The sequence below is a fragment of the Neovison vison genome, chromosome 4 (genome assembly GCF_020171115.1).
Source record: "Neovison vison isolate M4711 chromosome 4, ASM_NN_V1, whole genome shotgun sequence".
Classification (NCBI taxonomy): domain Eukaryota; kingdom Metazoa; phylum Chordata; class Mammalia; order Carnivora; family Mustelidae; genus Neogale; species Neogale vison.
Window position 1 is genome coordinate 73,725,323 of NC_058094.1, and position 23,720 is coordinate 73,749,042.

A 23,720-nucleotide genomic window follows, 5' to 3' on the forward strand; every position below is an offset into this window, starting at 1 on the left:
TGCCCACGTGCCCACATATGCCTTGGAGCCCCCAGAGCCATTTTTGGCTAACTCCAAAATCAGATGGACTGTCTCCCAGTGCCATTTTTGGCTAACTCCAAAATCAGATGGACTTTCTTCCATAGGAATTCATCATGCATTGCAGGAGATGGAGTACAAATTAGAGACAAATAGAATGACCCATCTAATTCTGCCTTTCCAACTGATTTCTACAATTGCATTTAATTACATTACAGAACTGGATTAATTTATAACAGTGATAAATAGGCCCATTAGCGATCATGAAAATGCAGCTTAGAGCCACAACGAGATATCATGTTAAACCCACTAGATTGGCAAATATTTAAAAAGTCTGACTGACTATAGCAAGTATTGCCTGGGCTGAGAAGAAGTGGGAACTCTTGAAGGGCACATACAAGGGGTTTCCGGTGGAAGAGGGAGGTTATATTTGAATTCAACTACTCCAGAAAGCAATTTGGTAAAAATTAAAAAGTGATACTACACAACCCAGCAATCCCACTCTGAGCTATAAGCACTAAGTTAACCCTTGCACATGAGCCCATGTTCAAGATAGCAATCCAGTCTATTGCCAGGAAGATCAATAAATACATTGCTGCATATTCACACAATGGAATACTGTAGAGCAGTGGATATAAGGAAATTATAGCTAGATGCTTCAACATGGATGAGTCCTAATAGCTTAATATCTAGTGAGATAAGCAAGTCAGGAAAATATATACATCTTACACCATTTAATAAAGTTCAAATCAAATATCACATTATAGAACACTTGCATACATCATACTTCTGCAAAGAAAGGTAATGAAAATAAACCAAGGATCAGGATATTGATCAAGTGGAGGGAAAGAATGGGATGGGGGAGCTTCTGTATGGGAATTCAAGGGTCCTAGGCATGTTGTATTTCTTCAGTCAAATAAGTGGGTTCATGGGGGTTTGTTTTATTATTAAGATGAGTAATGTTCGGGACGCCTGGGTGGCTCAGTTGGTTAAGCAGCTGCCTTCGGCTCAGGTCATGATCTCAGCGTCCTGGGATCGAGTCCCACATCGGGCTCCTTGCTCGGCAGGGAGCCTGCTTCTCCCTCTGCCTCTGCCTGTGCTCGCTCTCTCTCCCTCTCTCTCTGACAAATAAATAAATAAAATCTTTAAAAAAAAAAAAAAGATGAGTAATGTTCATATGTTACATATTTTTGAAGTATAACCAGGATATAATTTTAGAATTCTCCCATTGTCCTTCCAAAATTATGGGGAAGCCCTTTTCCTCCCACCACTCAAGAAAACTCCAGTAGAGCCCCATGAGTGTGTTGACCATGCTTAGAAATTCCCACAGTCATCTCACATGACTCAAAACAAAAATTAGGATGTCTTCAACCTTCATTCAGCACTGAAATCCATCTCTCTCATTTCTTCCAGCTATCATGGACATGCCCCACGAGCTCAGTTGACCCTCTCTGTGATCACCTCCACTGCCACTGCCACCTCCAGAGTTCTTACCGTATTCTCCTCTGAGTTGGAAAACGCGGATGGAATGGGGGAAAGAGAAGCAGAGTGTTTTAACTTAACTGGTAAGATCATAAACAGGCTTTGAGCTCTCTGGACATGGTAAATTTGAGAACGGATTCCTTCGTGTACCCTCTCGGGGGTTCCTGCAAGAACCCAACTGTGGCACTCTTGTGGTCAGCCCTGTACTTTCTTCTTCCAGCTAATGCTCCCCAATTGGGCCCTGGTTTCCTAGTGGTTCGTTGCACACAGAGTCTCTGTTGGCATGCCCTCATTCTCCCAGGACCCAACATGGCTCCAAGTTGACTTTCTCCCCAGGTAGGTAGTACTCATCTCTTTTGCAAAAAACATTCATGTCCCTTTGGCCCCAGGAAAGGGAGTGCAGGCCCGCCCCACTCCCCTTTGTCCAGCTCCAGAGCATTTTTTTTACCCAGTTCTGTTTCCCTCTCAATTTCTGGAGCTGGAAGGTAGACGTCAGACAATAAGTACATGGAAGGCCCCCATCTCGAGCCTCAGGGCTGACACTTTCTATCCATCCTTAGTCCCTCCTTCTAGGTGAGGGGCAGGACCAAAAAAAAAAAAAATCACAGAATAACTTTCACTAAAGGAACCATATTCAAAACATCCCCCACATGCCTAATCTCTTTTTTATGCATGATTTGGTTAAGAAACCCAAGAGTTATGTAACTTTTTTAAAAAAAGATTTTATTTATTTGAGAGAGAGAGGAAGCTCAAGTAAGAGTTGGGGAGGCAGGTAGAGGGAGAAATAGGCTCCTTGTGGAGCAAGGACCCAGATACTGGACTCCATCCCAGGATCCTCGGGATCATAACCTGAGCCGAAGGCAGACACTTAACTGACTGAGCCACCCAGGCTCCCATGTTATGTAACTATTTCTTGGTTATTTCCTTTGAAAAGTTACATCTGGTATCTGTTTCCCAATTCACTCTGGTATTTTATATCTTTATATATCAGTGCCTTAGGCAAATGTTCTAACTTCACATCTTTTGACAGGCGTTATCAAATATTTCACTTTTCACATGGAAGAGAGCAGCCTTGTGTTAGATTATAAAACCCAGCTGTCTTCATTGGCTTTGCACTCTCAGACCCCGGCTTCCTCGGGGTCAGCGCCTTGGGCTCAGGGCTGGTCATCCTTGTTGGCCCCTACTTTTTTCCTCAGTAGCATCCTCCTAGCACAGCAATGATCATGAGTACACCATAGCTTTGACCTCATTTATGAAATGGAGATTATATTATGTGCTCCACTACAATGAACGTTAGATGAATGCAGAAGTAAAAGCACCACACAAACATAATTTGTTTTTACTATTAGGACTACAGCACTTTCTCAACAACCTTGGGGGCTATATTCCAGAAAAAAACTTCGGAAGGCAAGATCAAGTTCTCTTAGAAAGTATAGAATGGGGGCACTCCCTCTCTCTCCCTCTCAAATAAATAAAATACTTTCTAAAAATGTATGGAAGGAGGTGGGAGGAAAAATACAATTTAAAGGGCACAGGAAAAAAACCTTCTAGAAGGTGTTTGCTACTAAAACAATTAATAGCCATTATATTTGAATAAATATTTTTAAAGTACTAACTTGAAAAAAATGTAACCCTTCTTCTGAATAATCTCCAGCTGTTCAAGAAATATTGATTATGGTCTAGGGTAGAGTCACCAGGTAAAATACAGGATACCCAGGGAAATGTGAATTTCAGAATATCCTTTTAGTATAAGCCTGCCCCTTGTAATATTTGAGACATACTTGTGCACGCGATTATTCATTGTTTATCTGAAATTCAGATTTCCCTGGGTGTCCTGTATTTTTATATGCTAAATCTGGCAACCCTGGCCTAGGGAGGAAGTTTCTTTCACAAGTTTTATGTTATGCAAATTGAATCTTTTTCAAGTTTTCAAGTCAGCCTTCACCGGATTGAAATGTCATACGTTTTATTCTTACGTTCTCCTTTGTTCTGTTTTCAAAATCTCAGTAGGATATACAACCTCCTGGACTTCTCACAAATATTACGTTGCTAGAGGCTTTTTACTCCTTGTATCTAGTCCTATAATATAGATTGAGAGGGTGTTTTTGTTTGTTTCATAAACATTCATAGAGTGCTAGGGATGCAATGACAAGTAAGAAGAGACCCATTCCTCCCCTCATGAAGACTAGGGTCTAGGGAAGGAGACAAATAGTAACCAATCATCACAACCCCATAGATCTGCTTGCATAATTTTTTTAAAGATTTTACTTATTTATTTGACAGAGAGAGAGAGACAGCGAGCGAGGGAACACAAGCAGGGGGAGTGGGAGAGGGAGAAGCAGGCTTCCTGCTGAGCAGGGAGCCCAACTTGGGGCTCTATCCCAGGACCCTGCGATCATGACCCGAGCCAAAGGCAGACGCCCAATGACTAAGCCACCCAGGTACCCCTGTTTACGTAATTTGGGGGAGCGGTGGGGGCGCAATAATTGTTTTTATTCTGCCTAATGAAGGATCTTGATCTAGACCACCTGTATTTATTTAAAGGGTATGGATTTTTAGATTGTACAGAAATAAAACTGTGACATTAGAATCACAGTTGGCAAAACTCTGTTTGGCAAGAGAATTCTCTCCCCCAAACCATCTGCATCATTTCTCTTGTTCTCACAGTTCTGAGAGCTGTTGTCCAATCCCTTTTGACCCTTGGTTAATATGGGAGTCCTGATAGAATTTTCTCTTCCATTACTTCCCTTTCCTGGCACTAAGGAACACCCCTATTTTTTCACTACTGCATGAAAACAGGACCTATGATATTCTTCTCTAAGATCTTACAAACTGGGACATTTTCAAGTATTTTAATGCCTCTCTTATCTCACCAGCCCCCTGTCCCTTCCCCAGTGATTACCTTTCGTAGAGATGGTTTTGAACCTTTAGATCATTATTACAATTTCCTTGCAACTCATCTCTTGAGTTTCTTTCAAGAAACTCTTATTAGCTCTTACCTTACACATTCCAAAACAATCTTTGAGTCTCCACCTGCATTTAAATTTGATACATGTGAATATACCAAGGTTTGTATTTCACCAATCTCTCCATATTTCATGATCTTTCCCTAACATAAGTTCCTCAACCCTGGCACTAGTGACATTTTGAGGGAGACAATTCTTTTGGCAGGGAAGGGTATCGTTCTCTGCACTGTAGGATGTTTAGTAACATCTCTGTCTTCTACCCTGATATATCAGTAGCAGAATTCAGTTGTGAAATCTTCCCTAGTTGCAAGAAACAAAACTACCTCCAGAAAAATCTCCAAAGTTCAGGGAGGGAAAAGGGGACAAAAACATTTCTGGTTGAGAACCACTATGTTACCCCCAAAGTCACTATTTCTTTTTCCACTTGATGCTGGTTTTCTTCATATGGAGTATGTTATGGGGTGACCAGTTGTTTCAGTTTACCTAAGCCAAGGGGGTTTCCCAGGAGACAGAACTTTAGTGCTGATGTAGACGAAGTCTTGGACAGACCGGGATGAATTAATCATCCTGTTGGGTGACACAGTCTTAAATCCTTGCAAATCCACCAATATCTTTCTTTTATTTTTGCCAAATAAATGTCATCTTGGCTAGGCATAGAATCCTTGTCTTAGTATTAACTTCTCAGTAGTCTAAGCATATTACTGCTTTCTAACACAAAAGGGGACAGGTAAAAAGTTTGAGTCTTGTCTGATTGTATTCATTCCCTCTCTCAGTAATTTGTTCTTCCTATCTGGAAACTTGTAAGATTTTTTTCCTTTATCCATATAGGTTGAAAATTTTAGCAGAATATACCAAATACACACCTTTATCCTCGCTCTCCCCCTCCATCCGTCTCACCTGGAACTTTGGCAATTCTCTTAAACTGCAGATTTATGTGTTTCTTTTTTCATGTATTCAATTATCGTCTCCCCTCCATCTCTATTTTTTTTCTCCTGCTGGAATTCCTTCAGTCCACATGTCATGTCTTATACGATCTGTGTACTCCAGGTCTTTAATCTTTGTCCTTACTGTTTCCATCTCTTAGTAACTGTATTGCACTGTGTTTTAAGACATTTCTTCCGTTCATTGCTTAACAATGACCCTTTTCTCCTTCAGCTTACCTACCAATTTTTAAAGTTAAATAATATCATGGGTTTTTCATTTCAAAAATCTTTTTGGTACTGTTGTTAAATCTCCTCTGGGCTCTGATTTTCACTCAAGTTAGTGTCTGTCTTCTCTAGCCGTACAGTTTCATTAGGAGTCAGGTCTACTTACTCATTCTCCTTTATTCTGCCCCCCCAAACCCCACAAGTGTACTGTTATTCTCCTTTTGCATTGGGGCTCAGGTTCAACTGTTGGGACTCCTTGCATGAAGGAAGACGCTATCATACCATTTCATGTGGCCCAGGGGTTGATTGGTCCTTGGCAAGACACCAGGAAGATGCTTCTCTGCTCTCCGGCCTCCTCACACTCACCCACCCTCAAAAAAAAAAAAAAAAAAGGAGAAGAAGGAACTCACTTGTTAAAGACCGCCAGTTTACCTTGGAGTGGGGGGAGAATGTGCCGTGTATAGTTATTGAATCCGGCATCATTTTTCTCTCTGCTATTTATTTTACCTTCATTTATTCCTTCTCTAAAATTCTTCCTTTTTAAAAAAAATGTAGATTGGGTTTCTGACCTATGTCATGTTCCTTTTCCCTGAAGAATTTCTTTGAAAACTTCTCTCTCTCTTTTTTTAAGGTTTTATTATTTATTTGAGAGAGAGATGGAGATGGTGAGAGAACGCATGAGTGAGGAGAAGGAGAAACAGGCTCCTCAGTGAGCAGGGGCCTGATGTCAGACTCAATCCCAGAACCCTTGGAACATGACCTGAGCTGAAGGCAGATGCTTAATTGACTGAACCCCCCAGGTGCCCCTCTTTGAACATTTCTTCCAAGACAGGTATACTGGTGATAAGTTCTCTCAATTTTTGATTATCTGAGGAAGTCTTTATCACTCCTTCCCTTTTGAAAAAATGGCTCATTGGATACAGAATTGGAGGTTAATGGGGTTTTTTTTCTTTCAAAATCTTAAATATTTCACTCTGTTCTCACTTGCATAGTTTCTGACAAGAAGTCTGCTATAAATCTTATTTTTGCTCCTCTATAATTAAAGTAAACATAGAGCGTCGCACAACCTCAGGCTTCTTTGAAGATTTTCTCTTTGTCTTTGATTTTCTGCGGTTTGAATGTGATATGCCTAAGTATTGCGTTTTAGTATTTATCCTGCTTGGGGTTCTCTGAGCTTTCGGGACTCCATGGTTTGGTGTCTATCATTAATTTTAGGAAATTCTCAGTCATTATTGTTTTAAAAACTTGTTCTGCTCCTCCCACTTTCTTCTTCTGGTATTTCTATTGTGTATACATAGCATCATTTGTAATTGCCTCATAGTTCTTGCATATTTTCTTTTGACTTTTTTGTTCTCTTTTGTCTTTGCATTGTTTTGGAAGCTTCTATTAGCATTTTTCCAAGCTTCCTGATTCTTTGTTCAGCTGTATCCAGTCTACTGATGAGCCCATGAAAGGCATTCTTCATTTCTGTTAAAAATTTTTTTACTATTATTGTTGTTGGCCTTCCTTTTGGTTCTTGGAGTTTCCAGCTCTCTGATTATATTTTCCATTTATTCTCAAATTCTCTTCCCTTTTTTAATTAGCACCCTTAGCCTAGTAATCATAGTTGTTGTAAATTACCAGTCTGATAACTCCAATATATCTACCATAACTGAGTCCAGGTCTGATGCTTGCTTTGTCTCTTCAAACTATGCTTTTTGTCTTTTAGTATGCCTTGTAATCTTTTGTTGAAAGTTGATTGTGATATACTGGAGAAAAGGAACCTAATACTGGTTTTCATGGAAGTTTCTGTTCATGGACTTCTGTCCAGTAAACTGTGATTCTCTATATCTACCTATCTGTTGCTCCAACCTGGAGGCAAGGGTTTATCGTTACCTCAATTCTCTGATGAATGTAATAAGACTTGTTGATTTTTTTTTTTTATTTGTTTAGCTTTTTGTCTTACTGTGAGGGTGGCAATAATGACTTCTAAGCTTTTTACATGCCAGACTGGAAACCAGGATTTCTCCCTTCTGCTTACCCCAAAACCACTCCCCTCTCTGCAGACCAAGATACACTTATTTTATCTGTCTCACTTGGGCTCTTTCCACTAACTCCAGGCTCTTGTGAAGCACAAAGAGAATAGGTCCAGAATCAACTTTCTCCAACAGAATCAGCCAGCAGTGGTGTTATCCTCATACCCTCCAGTCCAGCATCCTGCTGGCTTCAGATGGGGGGCACACATTTGAGGGAAGCCTGGACACACTTAAGTTGCTGTCTTCTCCTAATTCTCCTTAATCCGCTTGCACCTGGTTAGCTACCAAATCAAATGTAGATTCTGCCTCTTCTCTCCCCACCCTCCCGCCCCCCCCGCCCCCCCTCCCCCCGGCTGCCACCAGCCTGGCCCAGTTTCCCATTCCTTCTGCTCGCTCTTCCTCACAGGGCATTCTACCAGCTTCTTCTCTGCAGGTCTCTTCCCAAATCATCCCAGTTTAGTTTTCACTAACAGTGAAGCACAACTTGGATCATTTCACTGCCTCCTCAGAAACTGTCAGTGTCTTCCCAATGCTTTCTGGATTAAATACAACATGCCTAGTCCTGACATTTAGGACCGATCTGCATTTCGAATCTCAATTCTCATTGATCTCCTACAAGCAACTGACTCCCAGCCAAGCTAAAATTGTAGACATTTTCCTAACACCTGGGCATTTCCTATTTTGTGGCTTTGCCTTATCATTTCAGTTCTGCCACCTAAAATGCTTTCTCAGGTTGCCAAATTCTTACCAGCTATTCAAATACTTCTCCTTTATAAATTCTTTCCTCATTATCATCACCAAAGGCTAACTCTTGCTCACTCTCTTTCTCTCTCTTTTGTGAGCCTCCATGCCACTCCCAATTTCAGTGCAGAACACTCTTTTCTTTGAAAGTATTGTTGTCCTTTGGGCACCTGTCTTTTCTGTCTATGGTATTTCTAGTTCTTTGAGAACAGTCTGTGTTATACCAATCTCCATTTTCTTTTGCAACATCTAGCACAATGTTTTGCAAACAGTAGTTGCTTAACAAATATATCTTCAATTTACTTAAAAGGATGCTATTTTAAGATGGAAATCCATGACTTTCGGCACATTCATTACAGTTTTGATGTACTGAATAAAATAGATTTTAGTATATCCTTAACACTCACAAGGGAGAGAAAGATTGGGGATCTGGATGAATCTCAAATACTACAAATCAGGAATGTTCACATATGCCCTCAATTCATCTTTCATTATGTTTCTCCCGATAGCTATGTGTTCACCCAACTCTCTACATGTTAAATACATTTTCTGCATTTACTTAACTTTTTCTCTTACTTGATGACCATTTTCCCCAGAGGCAAAGCTTTTAATCACGTCACGAATGCTACTCTACATGTGTGGGTAGCACACCACTCAGGGAGATATTGGTGGCCAACTAGCTTGACGATATGTGCTGCTTGTTTTTATCTCCCCAAAATGACAAATTACTCTGTTATGGGCTCTAAGCTGGTTTGGTTTCATTTGGGTCAAATATTGACCACTACAACTGTTTAATCCTTATTGTTAGGAAAGTAGAATATTCTAGACTATGAAGAATACTGAGAAGATAGTCTACACTAAGAAGAATATTCAAATTATTGGCTGTTCACCATAGATATAATTTAGTTTTCAGCAAAAACAACTTTGGGTTTGGAATATTACCCCTGTTTCCACTTGATTCTCCCTCTACCTCACTGGAAATCACATAGCTGCAATGATCATCAACAACCTAAGTCACTAGAATAAGGTAAACTTTTCCTTTTTTTTCTTTTAAGATTATATTTATTTATTTGAAAGAGAGAGAGCACAACCAGGGAGGAGGGGGAGAAGGAGAGGGAGAGACAGACTCCCTGCTGAGCAGAGAGCCTGATAGAAGACTTGATCTCAGGACCCTGGGATTGTGACCTGAGCCAAAGGCAGGAGTTTAACCTACCAAGCCACCCAGGTGCCCTAAGATAAACTTTTTCTATTGACTTTTATGTGTGTGCGTATGTGCGTGGTAAGATACACACAACATAAATTTACCCGTAGTGACATTTAGTACATTCACAATGTTGTGCAATTCTTGCCACTATCTTATCCTAGATCTATCGAACTTTTTTTTTCTCCCTCTTCATGGCTTTCTGCTAAAATAAATTTGGACTATTTTCTATAATGTAGGCAGATACTAATTTGCAGAATTGAATATTTTAAATTTTTTAGACTCAACAGCTTTTACAAACTGAACCAGTAAACAGCCCAAAAGAAAGAATCACTGTTCGGTCTGTCCGTTGGTCTGTGTAGAAGCATTTTGGAAGTAATACCTACTCGAGATTCATTTGCCTTGGGAGGACGAGGCAACGTGGTTTCTAGTTCCTGGCGGTATGCTCCTGGAGCCATCTCAAAACCTGGAGGAGACACAGGAGACCCAAGACCTTGGCACATTTTCACCTAAGCCAAGTCACACCATTAAACCTCAGTTAGGAAATATCAATAACTTTTTGAAAAGTGGATTGCCGTTTAGCGTATTACCAGCTGTCAGCGCCTCAGAAAGTAAATTGAATGGCTGGGGAATTGAGATATGAAAAGGAAAGGGGGAGAAAAAAATCACAGGGGCCTCCTTTAAGATCATTTTCTGACATGCCCCCCCACCCCCCGCCACGCATTCCACCACTCCTCCCTAACAACTGAATAAAACACAAATAGTAAAAACAGAGGTTTGGTTTTCTTTTTAAAGAAAATCGGGACAGAGCGATTATAGAGTTCCACAAGCACAGAAGCTGATGTCTCAACAACCGCGACTCATTCTACTCTTATATTTTATAATATAAACCAGATGTTTTAAGTTTTCTCAAATAACTTCTTTCGGAGAAATAATGCTTTGGTCTTTGGCATGTTTTTGATCTTGGTAAATTATTCCTACCTATTTTTTTTTCTCAACTTTCACAAATGTTGTTTTCAGAAAATTCCCAAAGTAAATATCCCCTAACTGGGCTAATTTGATTTTGCAATTATCAATTTTAACATTGAATATTTATCATATAATAGTGTAATGGTTTTAGAAATTGGAATTTAATGAGAAAGATGAATTTATGTAAGTCCTTTGACCCAATGATATCCAATTCTTTGGACCATCATTTGGGAAACTTTAGTCCAATAAGGTTGGTTGGCAAATTGAGATAGGAGGAGGTGCTAACATACATAACAATGCCCAAGGTGTTTACCATGGTAGATTTTGTTGGCTAACACCAAAAAAAAAAAAAAAAAATAAAGAGAGCGTGAGAGAGACAGAGACAGAGAGAGAGAAAAGGAAAATTCACGAATTCAAAAGGGGTCCCTTGAACTTGTTAGCTTTGTTGTCAGAGTAAACATCCAACCGGTTTCAAAATGAATTACATTAAATCTCAGATTCAATCTGAATCTTACAGCTTGTGTGTATCCCAGGGTCATAGAAAAACAAACGGTAACACAAATCAAGACAGCCATAAAAAGAGATAAAAAGTGAAGCCAGAAATTTCCACACTCCCCGACCAAGACACTTCTGTCTCCCCAGCCTGGCCCCTGGCCCTGGACTGATTGCCCAAACTGGCAGATAAATAAACACTCTAAACTCCCAGGTGTCTTAGTCCAGATCAGTCCCAATCTAAGGAATAGAAGTAATCTCTTGGGCCTCATGACACAGCACAAGCGGGCAGTTCTGCTGTGTGTGTGTGTGTGTGTGTGTGTGTGTGTGTGCTGGTCACACAGACACGTTCACATGATCCCACTGCCAAGTGCAAAATAGACCTCTCTTCCCACAGCCTGTATCAGGCAGCGTCTTTCATCAGCCTCTCGCGCGCCCCTTAGACAGGCAGCCGCGTCCACCAACAGGCTGGCCACGAATGGAGTCTTGGATACCATCTCGGGGAAGCCTGAACAGGGGCTCTATAGAAATCCTCAGATCAGCGCTCCCCTCAGCTTCCTCCATCCCCCAACACGACTGCTTAAGACAATAGGACAGCAGGGGCGGTCTGATCCCAAGTCAAGGCAGCTCAGTCTAGCGCAAGAGCACAAAAGCGACCCAAGGAGCGCACGCCCCCTTCCTGCGCATGTCATGGCAACGCAGGGGCTGGGACTTGCAGGCCCCAAGGCCATGGCTGGCACACGGCCTCAGTGGTCTTAGGTCCACTGGGGCCAGTCCTGCGCTCCCCCGGCAGCTGGGGGAGGTGGGGGGGAGGGGGCAGGGAGAGCAGCGTGTTCACGGTGCTTGGCCCAGAGCAGAGCCTTTCCTCTCATTATCCTCCCCTTCAAGCCCAATTTCGAACCCTGGTCTGCGGGCAAAGGCTTTTGGAGTATTTAATATTAGAAGCCTCGTTGGGGTGAAGGAGCCCAAGAATCGTGGCGTGCTATGGATTTGGAGGAAAGGAGATTATCTGGTTTCTAGCCTAAGAGCTGGCCCAAGCCTAAATAACACGTTTTGGTAAGTATTTCAAAGGAACAACTATAAAGTATGAACCAGGACTGGAAGGGTCAGAACAAAGCATCATACCACACATTGGTGGAACAGTCTGTCTGCAACCAGGCTCCTCATGGCCTGGCTTTGGCTTTCTGGGGTAAAAGGCTAATAGAGGAAACACGCTATTGCCAAAAGATGAAAAATGGGCCTCAATTTTGGTGTAAGGCCTCTGGCCTTCTTCCAGTGGGACATATTAAAACCAATATCAGGGGTGGTACAGCGGGGGCCGCTGGAATGACTCATCCTCCTGACATAGCCACCCAGACAGCTGGCAAGCTGCCCCGCTCCACCCATCTCTGATCTCACCACAACATGGAAGCATCTGGTACATTCATCATCCTCTCTGGGGCATGAATGAATGCTTAGGATGTAGATAATTTTGCAGGAATATATGTGTGTATTATCATGCAGATAAGACAATTATTTCATAATAGAAATGGAACCCGAATCGTCTTTGCCTACTTCTGATCCTGCCAGCACTGCAAAAAAAAAAAAAAAAAACCACTTGCTGATATGTTCGATATGCAGGAAATGGAAGCACAGAAGGAGAGAGAGATTACAGGCTCTTCTGTGCATTTGCCACACGTGCTGTCATCTTAGCCCTTTCTTGAGGATATCTGATTTCACCGGGAAAAGGAAAAGGCAAAGGAGAGACAAAGAGGTCCCCACCCAGCGTGTGCACATTTTCCATACAAGTGTATAACTGAAAAATAGAACAGAGTCATATAAATAAGGCAAAAGTGTGTTAACAGACCACATGCTAGAAAATGGTTTTAAAAGGCAGTGGGGGGGTAGGCATAGGTGGCTCAGTTGGTTAAGCCTCCCGTGCTTGATTGTAGCTCAAGTCTTGGTCTTAGGGTCATGAGTTCAAGCCCCATGTTGGGCATGGAAACGACTTAAAAGCCTGCTATTAAAATAATAATAATAAATAAAATTTAGAAAGAGAGGGAGAATATAAATAATTGAAAAAAGAAAGAAATTTGTAAAAACAACTTTTCATTATGGTAACTTTGAGTCTGATCAGAATACTTTCACCTTGTTTCATGTCATTTCATAGAGAGATAGGCCTAGAGAAGAATGATTTTCTACTTTAGATTTCAACTCAGTAAGGGCCAGACTCTGTATTCCTTTTTTAATTCCACATCATCAAACTCTTTTTTCAAAAAGATTTTATTTAGGGGCACCTGGGTGTCTCAGCTGGTTAAGCAACTGACTTCCGCTCAGGTCATGCTCTCAGAGTCCTGGATAGAGCTCCACATCAGGCTCTCGGCTCAACAGGGATCCTGCTTCTCCCTCTCCCATCCCCCTGCTTGTCCTCGTGCTCTCTGTCTCATTAAATAAATAAAATCCTTTTTTTAAAAAAAATTTTAATTAAAAAATAAAAAGATTGTATTTATTTATTTGAAAGAGAGAGAGGGGATAAGTGCGACAAGGGGGGAGGGACAGACAGGGAGGGAGAGAATCTCAAGCAGACACCACACCAAGAGTGGAATCCTACGAAGGGCTCCATCTCATGACCTTGAGATCGTGACCTGAGCCAAAACCAGGAGTCAGATGCTTAATGGACTGAGCCACCCAGGCACCCCAGCATCAAATTCTTAGTAGAAAAACTAATAATAATTTTTTAATCTAATTAGACAAGAACTGGAAGATGTAGGAGAACAAGGAAGAATGTTAAATGAGATATGTGAGAACAGGTATATCTAAACTTGGATTGATTGAGCTGTAAAAAGAGGGAGGGACAGGAGGCCCCATAGCGCCAGCCATTGAGTCTGCCGTACTCCATAGGCAATTGGTGGCACTGTGGGCCCAAGACAGCCTGGGTGTTTTGTAAGAAGGGGGATGTGTGCAGAGGAAAATCAGTACCCAACCCATCATTCATAGTTATGGGCAATCATAAACTAGGTGTTTATCACTTGGGAAATACCCTTGCTTGCCTCATACTTGGAGTAGTTTCGATCACAGTTTAAGTTTAGGAGGAGGTGAAGGAGGCTAGAGAAATTTTGATAAGCACAAGGAGCATAAAATGTATTTTATTTTATTTTAATTTAGATCTTTTTCTTACATGTATGGAAGAGAACAGTCCTTTTAGCTCAGCTCTGATCCTCCCCTTTTAACCCCCACAGGGGTCACAGCTTTGTCAACACGGGAGGTGCTTAGGAATTTTTATCCCAGTAAACTTAGGGGAGCTTGACCGATCTGTCATAATTCTTTTGAATTTTTGGTCTTGTTTTGGATCACCTTATTACCCTTCTGGCTGTAGAGAAATGAATGGCCTCCGGGAGAGTGATCCCCATACACCTCTTTCATTTGCCACTAACTGCCACACAAAAACAGCCACCTGCCATGGTCTGGCACCCATCCATCAATCCGTCCCACTCTCCGTGAGCAGTGCGCCTGCCTTCCACACTTCCGGACGTCTTGAGAGTCCTTCCCCACAAGCTTGGCCATTGACTATGTGCTGCCTTCGGCAGGGATATGAGTAAAGACTACAGCATGATCAGAGACACCGTGTGTGTGCCCTCATTGGAACAAAAGGAAAAGGAAATAGAAATGAATTTTATTTTTTAATTTTTTAAAAAGATATATTTATTTATTTGAAACAAAGAGAGTGTGCCCATGTGCGAGGGGCAAAGGGAGAGGGAGAGAGAGAAGCTCAAGCAGACACCGGGCTGCGTGTAGAGCCCTACACAGGGCTCCAGCTTGCAACCTTGAGATCTTGACCTGAGCCAAAACAAAGAGTCCGACAATTAACCAACTGAACCACCTTAGAAAAGCAGGTTTGTTTGTTTGTTTGTTTTTTGTTTTTTTTTTAAAAGATTTTATTTATTTATTTGACAGAGAGAGAGATCACAAGTAGACAGAGAGGCAGGCAGAGAGAGAGGGAAGCAGGCTTCCTGCTGAGCAGAGAGCCCGATGTGAGGCTCGATCCCAGGACTCTGAGATCATGACCTGTGCCGAAGGCAGCGGCATAACCCACTGAGCCACCCAGGCGCCCCAAAAAGCAGGGTTTTTTTATTACGTTCCATTAGCCAGCATATAGCACATCATTAGGTTTTGATGCAGTGTTCAACGATTCATTAGTTACGTATAACACCCAGTGCCCATCATAACACGTGCCCTCCTTAATACCCATCATTTTGAAAGGGAGGGAATGACTTCTATTTCCAAAGCATGCCCATCTCCCAGATTCTGTAAGAACAAATAGCCCTCTAGAAGCCTTCACTGTTCAGCCAAACTGGGAGCGAATTTTTCTTTCTCTGAACTCCCACGGTATTTATTCATTTAACATTTGTTAAATACCTGCCAAGTGCTGGGCATATTTGTTTTTACAAACAACCCCGTAAGGTGACTATTATTAGCCATTCATTCCCACCGCTACCCTACACCATTATTTTAAAGGTGGAAGAGTAGAGGCAAAACAAGCTAAGTAACTTGGTAATGACCATGCTGCCAGCAAAGAAGAGTCCAGGTTCAAACACAGGTCAAAATCAGACCACAGTTCTCACTCTTTATACAGGGAAAATAACAAAAAGAAAGGTAGCTGAGCTTTCTGTGTCACAGGACCGAGAGAATTTTTTTGTAAATTTTCTTTTTAATGATAGCTTTTAATGACTCATCCCATATTAAACTATTGGCTCATGAAAGGCGAACTCTCTGCCAAATTATGCTTATCTTCTTAAGGACTGGACAGCCATGTGCAGCAAACACTCTATAAGTGGGCCACAAATAGATCTGAATGGGGAAGGAAAGAGTGAAAAAGTAAATATAGTCCATGAAAGATCACTGCCCACTTCTGTTTGTTAGTTTCTTCGAACGTAGCTTATAAAAAATGTTTTTAAAATATTGTTGGGGTGCCTACGTGGCTCAGTCAGTTAAGCATCTGACTCTTGATTTCGGCTCAGGTCCTGATCTCAGGGTTGTGAGATCAAGCCCTGCCTCAGGCTCCATGCTGGGCATGAAGCCTGCTTAAGATTCTCTATCTCTCTGCCCACATCCCCCCAAATAAAATTAAAATAAAATAATATATTGTCATGGTTTTAGAAGTTATCAGAAAAGACCCAGTAGAAGGAAATCTGAAAGTCTGTGGTTTATATGCCAAAAAACTACTCACAGTTCATACCACTGAATATGGTAATTTCCACAAGCGGAGAAATTATGATAAGCACAAGCAATATAAAAAACAACAATATATTAGACATATAAGATTGTAAGATTTTTTTTTCCCCAAGAGATTTCGAAGCAGAGGATATATATCTGACTCTGCCTGAACTTGACAATCATTTAACTCAGAAACAAACTGAAACTTTTGAGTTGTATTTAGAAACTTTTACTTCAGAGATGAAGCCCAACCATATATAACTGTCCTTGTTCTTTATCACAAATATAATAAATATTGGGGCACCTGGTTGATTCAATCGGTTAGGTGATTACCTTCAGCTCAGGTCATGTTCCCAGGGTCCTGGTATAGAGTCCCACATTGGGCTCCCTGCTCAGCAGGCAGCCTGCTGCTCCCTCTCCTCCCTGCTTGTGCTCTCTCACTGTCTCTGTCTCTTTCTCTCAAATAAATAAATAAAATCTTAAAAAACAAATATAATAAATATTAAAATCAGATGAAAAGAATGCTACTCATGTACCAATATCATCAACAAATGATAGCCCAATACCAAAAAACTGTATTGCCTTCAATGAAGAAAAGCCTTATCATTTCACTTGTGGTTTATTATTCCTTTTCACCGAGCTTGATTTTCCTAGAGATTTGAGGCATTTGACCTAAAGACAATAGCCAAGAAGTTCTATTTGGAAGACAGACTACTTACTAACAAACATACACTTATAATGCATAGTGTCATTGTATTTCATGTTATGATGTGAGCTGGGGAGTGTGATTTTATTTATTGCATGAGCATCATTTTCAAAACCCCTTTGGTGTTATATGCGGTAAGCAACGGATGGACCCATTAGCTCTGTTTAAATCTCCATTCTAAACTTGAATACTGAATCAAATGTTTATGAATTTCACCTGTCACAATTTTGAATGTATCTTTTTGGGTCTATCTTTTTTTTTTTTTTAAGTGAATTAGACGAAAGATTACATTAAGTAAGGTTTGATTTTTTTTTTCTATATTTATAAAAAGAGCCTTACTAAACCAAATATTCAACCCAGATAAATCATGAAAATATGTAAGCTCTGCAAATTAACACATTTCTTTAAAACCTCTTAAACCCAGGGAAGCAATAAGGGTATTCGAGAAACTGTTCACGAAATACTTTACTTTTAGTATTTCATGTTCCAAACATGGGTTTGGAATTTATCCCCAGGGTGAGAGTTGAAGTTTCAGGAGTAGATAAGATTACCGAAGAAGAAAGTCACAAAGGAAGGAGGGGACAAAGGATAAAAGCTCAATGGAAATTTCTCCAACTGGGTGCTGAAGGCAGTGGACAAAGCTGAAGGGAGCAAAGACAAGCCGGAGAAGTTGGAGGTGTTGCAGTCAGTGGAACAAGGGGTCAGGGGCCTGAGTCATTCTGGATGCTGGAGTTTCGTAGACCAGAGGGAAGGTGCTGCCATGTGCTGGCGTCTGAGCTCCCAGCCCAACGCCGTGTCCACCACTGACTCATCTGGCACAGTACAATTAAGCGTCTTCATACCGGCTTTCTTTCCACAGGCTGAAAGAGGTTATATATAATATTGGCATGATGTTTTCTTCTGTGAAGTTGAACACAAGCACTGACAACATAGAATTCATACCCTTTAGGGGCGCCTGGGTGGCTCAGTCATTAAGCGTCTGCCTTTGGCTTAGGTCATGATCCCAGGGTCCTTGGATTGAGTCCCTCATCAAGCTCCCTGCTCAGCTGGGGAGCCTGCTACTTCCTCTCCCACTCCTCCTGCCTGTGTTCCCTCTCTTGCCATCTTTCTCTGTGTGTCAAATAAATAAAAAAAATGTTAAAAAAAAAAAAGAAAGAAAAATCATACCCTCTAAATTCTTTTTTTTAAAATATTTTTTATTTATTTATTTGACAGAGAGAGATCACAAGTAGGCAGAGAGGCAGGCAGAGAGAGAGAGAGAGGAGGAAGCAGGCTCCCTGCTGAGCAGAGAGCCCGATGTGGGACTCGATCCCAGGACCCTGAGATCATGACCTGAGCCACCCAGGCGCCCAATACCCTCTAAATTCTTAAAGATGTATCAGTATACCTTGAAAGTTATAAAATAGGTAGTAAAATACACAAATAATAAATAACTTTATATATATCCATATCTATGAAGATGCCTTATTAAGTAATATTCTTTGGCCAGAATAAAACTCAAGAAAGTGGCACAAAGATATGTGAGCGGTCAGGTAGTTGAAATTCTGTGTGTATGCTGTACTGTATACTGCAGTATGCTAAACACTGTCCCCCGAAAGGATCTGTGTTCTAATCCCTGGAATCTGTGAATATTACCTTATACGCCAAAGGACTTTGCAGACGTGATTAAATTAAGAGTCTGGATATGGGGAGATTATCCTGTATTGCCTGGTTGACACAAAATGTAATCACAAGGGTCATTAGGAGAGAGAGGAAGAAGATTTAAGTAATGAGAGGAGGGGGTAAGGGATGTGATTCTGGAAGGCGGCGGGGGGCGTGGGTGATTTTGCCGGTGAGGTGAGAAAGGAATCAAAGAAGCAGATTCTCCCAGAAACTCTCCAGAGGAAACCAGCCCTATGGACGCCTTGATGTCAGCTCACACCTCACCCCACCACCCAAAAAACAAACAACGGTTTCCAGAATTCTAGCTTCCAGACCAGTAAGAAGATAAATTTGTGTGAGTTTAAGTCACCGTGTTTGTGATTGTTTGTCAGAACAGCAGGATGAAATGAATGCAGACTTTTTTTGGAAAAATATTCACTTTTACAGCACAACAGGCTGTTGTATGCTTTTCGCTACGAAAACCCATGCAAACATGTTAGCCTCTGTAAGGGATGCTCCTTGCGTGGAAGCTTTTCTCTTTTTCCTGCCACCTCTGCTTCGAAGAGCTGGGCTTGCTGCACCTGTGTACTGAGTGAGCATATGGTCCCAGATCAGCGGTGGGATCAGGTTCCGTGGGTGGGTGAGGCCAGGAAGGTGGAAGAGAGAGCTGATGACGCTGAGTGAGAAAGAGGAGGTAGGGATGCTGCCAGGCACAGATCAAAGCAGAAGGGCCCCAGCACTTTTGGGGGTGGGGCTCTGAAGTGTTCCTTCAGGTCCAAACTCGAGAAGGATGTCCTAAGTCAGCAAGTATTGTGGTGAAAGATAGGGAAAGAACCAGAAGTGCTCGAAGACTTGAGAAAATGTGCTGCTTCATCTTCAAATGTCATCAAAATGCTTGTTGTCCTCAGGAATCCTCTCGACAATAAAACAAAGAGAGGAACTCTGGGAAAACCACGACCTGATTCTCCTTGGAATAACACCTCCCGTCCAGTAAGCAAGCCTCCACAATGACTTGCTAAAGCTCAAGAAGGCCTGGAGGATGACCCTGAACTGCTTGGAGTCATGCACAACACAACCTTGTTGTTATAATCATACCATATAAGGAACGCATGGGAAGTATGCACCCACAGAAAGCTTAGAGAGCTAGGAGAGGAAGAGGTGGCCAGTGCCCGGAACCAGAGGACACAGCATCAAGGGCAGGCAAAACAAGAGACCCTCAAGGGGGGAAAAGGAACCACTGGAGAGCGGGGAAGAAAAGAGGGATACGATGGGATGTCTGAAGGTGAACAGGATGTACGCTATCAGAAGCCCAAGATAAGGTGACGGTAGCAATGAGGGAGGTATGAGACCCTAACTTTCAAGGGGTGCTGGGAGCAAAGCCAGGGAGCAGGGAGCAGGAGGGAGCGAGAAGCAAGCTGGGAGAGAAGAAAGGAGGTGCCTGACAAGGTGGTGAGGAGCAGAGGGAAGACCAGTGCCCATGACTGAGTTAAGATATTTGTCTCACTCCCTGTGTGCCTTATGTGTTATAAGATGCACCCCAAGAAGGAAAGAAAGGGGGGAAAAAAAAAAAAGGAAGGAAGGAAGGGAGACTCACCTACGCAAATGATTTACTTTCAGAGGGAGGCAGGAAGGAAGGGATGGAAAAATTAGAGAGGATTAGGTATCACTCTTAATTATCTACATTTTGAGATGATTTCTGGAAAAAGTGAAAAGCGAGGAGTTGGAGCCAGTATGTGGGAGTTGTCCATGACCCTCATTTTAAAAGAATCCTGCCTGCACTGTGCATGAGGGAAAATGGAAAGGCAAGATGGGTTGGGCTGTTGCAGTATCCGTCAGGAAAGTGATGAGATGGAGCCTATTCACAGGCAGAGGGGGCATCAGTAGAAACCAAGGAGGGACTTAGAGAGACGGCTAGGAGGGGCTGCGGTGAGGGGAAGGGGAGCACACGGTGCAGGAGGACGGAGATCCTGGGCGGGACTTGGCCGCTCTCCACGGAGGCCTCTTCCTTTCCCTGCTGGAGCGCAGGCTCCGCAGAGGATGGAAGGGGTAGAGGTAAACTGTACGTAGAAAGTAGGAAGTGACAGAAAGCACCCGAATGACCTCAGTTTTCTCAATGAGTCATGAGGTGAGGCTGTCTGCTGAGAGTGAGGGGGCAGGAGTTAAGAGGAGTGCTATAAATAGTCTGATTAGCGCTGAGGAGTGAGAGTGTGAGTCTGTCTGAATGCTTTAGAAGCCCGACGAAACGATCCCTGGGTACCAGGCACCTGCTCTGTGTCCGCGGCCGGCAAGGCCAGCTCCCACAAAGAACCGAGAGACGGGACCCTTCAAATGACTGACTTACAGAGCTGGGCGCCCATGGAAGTCTTAGCCACAGCTAAATAGGATTAAGGCCTCAGAGAAGCTGTTGATTCCAAAGCAGTCACTCTCTAAAAAATGTATTATGGAGGGCACGTATTGCATGGAGCATTGGGTGTGGTGCAAAAACAATGAATTCTGTTATGCTGAAAAGAAATTTTTTTAAAAATCTCTTGGATTATAGTCGTGGATTGTTTGTGTTTTCAAAGCATATGGCTTGCACATATATACACACACATACATAGAATGAATTGCTACTCTAATACATACACGTATTTGCACACACAAATAACGACAGGAACCAGGGGGGCCCAGGGTGGCGAAGTTGGTTAACCTTCTGCCTTGGGCTCAGGTCACGATCCTAGGGCCCTGGGACTGAACCTTGTGGCAGGTTCCCTGTTCAGCAGGGAGCCAGCTTCTCCCTCCCCCTCTGTCTGCTGTTCCCTCTGCTTGTGTGCTCTCTCTCTCTCTCTCTCTCTCTCTGTCAGATAAATAAATAAAATCTTTGGGGAAGAAAAAAGCATAATGTGATTAGTACTGCGAGGAACTATACACAGTGCTGTGAAAAGGTAGAATCAACACAGGTCAGGGACCGAGTTGCCTTTGGTCACAGATGGGCATGTCCGTGTTCTTCTCCCTAACTACATTAGGATTCCTTTGAAGGTTGTGAATCACTTCCTACTCTTTTCTATTTATGGCACCCGACACATGATTGTGCACACAGCAGGTGCTCAATTGATGGCTAAGCTGATGCCATGGGATGTTCATCAGCAGTGTTAGTGGCCTTCCTTTCACAGGAAAACTACAGGTGGGTGTCTTAGTCATAATGGAACAGCTCCATTATCTTGCAGATTTGGCAGGAACAACACATTCCCACGTCACTATCCACTCTCTCATCCCTAGAATGTAGAGTGTCATTGACATTTTTCCTTTAAAAAGAGCACAAATCCCAGTGTTCTTTGCAATAAGGTACACTGAGGAGCTATATCCTCGTTCCTCCTTATTTTTCAAGGCAGCTTCCACTGACTGACACAGGTTGTAGGGGGAAGGGGGAGGAATTGTTTAATGGGTACAGAATTTCTGGCTGGGGCTGATAAAATTTTCTGGAAATGGATATTACTGATGGTTGTACAACATTGTGATATACTTACTGCCACTGAATATACAATTAAAATTGTTAAGATTGTTAAAATAAAATTAACATTGTTAAAATATAAATTTCATCTTGTGTGTATTTTACATAATTTTAAAAAGCCAAAACTAATGCAAGCTTGAGAATTGTAAAAATAGAGAAATACACTGGGTTCGAATAAGTGTCATTTTTTTCTTAAAGCCTTTCAGTGGTGGCCCCCCCCCTTTTAAATTAAATCCCTCTCAGTACAACCAGGCTCCTCATGGACTGGGTCTTGTTCCTCTTCTGTCCATTCTTAAACCCTATGTTCCAGCCGGACCAAAGAGCTTGCTGTTCTCCCATCATGTGTTTCTTTTAGATGCCTCAGTGCTTTATTTGCCCATATTCTGATCTCTGGGATGCTTTTCTCAACCTTAACCTGCCAGTCAGAAAGCATATTCTCATGTACCTGAGCCTAGCCTCCTCTCAAGAACTTGTACCAATATCTATTTCAAACCCTTCCCGCATTCATAGGAAAATGACTTCATTCTCTCCCTCTCTCTCTCACATCCTCACTTACCCCTGTGTAGATCATTATAGTGGTGAGTACAACATTTAATGCCATAGTTCATTTCTAGGTCTGTCTTTCTGAGCTTTACCATGGGGCACAGGGGCAAAACTTTTGTCTTATTTACATAGCATGATGTTAAGATCTCTGACTTGAACTGTGTGACCTGGAACAAGATAGTTAACCTCTTCTAGGTCGGTTTCATCTTCCATACAATGGGAATAATAATCATCTCTGTGTCATACAGTAGTTATGAGGAATAAATGAAATAATGTGCGTGAAGTGTTCGGAAAGGGTCCAATAGACAATCGACAATTAAGTGTTTGAAGAAAGAAAATACATAAGCAGTAACAGTTGTTCAGTGGTTTAAAGGTTGAACATTTAAGGTCAAGAGTTGACAAGGATAATAAAAACCCTGATCCCAAACATTTATTTAGAAAGACACATGAAGAAGTTGAATGATTGGATAAAAGAACAACACCAAGAACTCCTTTTGGGGTATGGGTCATTATGGAGTATGAATACTTCCCAGGGCTTCCCCGGTTTCAACTTTCTGCCATAAACTCTTCCACACCCTTCAGAGCCAGCCTGATCAGGCTACAGAGGTCCTTAAAACTAAAATATCATAACCACCATAGGAAACAAAAACAAAAACTCAAGGAAACCAATCAGAAAGGCTTATTGTAAGAGACTTCAATACCAAACAAGTGGAGGGTCCTCATGCTTTAAAGAATGTAAGATGGTCCTGTTATAGACTTGGAGACACTTTTGAATGTGTTTTCTATACTCACCCACTTGCATCAAGATTTTGGCAAACGAGCCTCCTTGCTGGAAGTTAAATCAGAATGTAACCCTTTCTAAATCAGCCTGGTTCTGGATGTGGATTTTTATTTTACATGAGTAGATGCTTGCTATTTTCGAGGTGTGCAGCTGGCTCGTGCAGTGGAGACGAAACGTTATGTGACACCTACACATCATCTCTTCTAAGGCAAAACTCACTGCCTGAGTGAGATCATCATTTGAGTCCTCCTGGTCCATACCTGATTCTCATGCAGTCCCATTAAACCTGACTCCAAACCTGCCTCAGGAGTAAAGCTTGTGAGCCAGGCCTGGG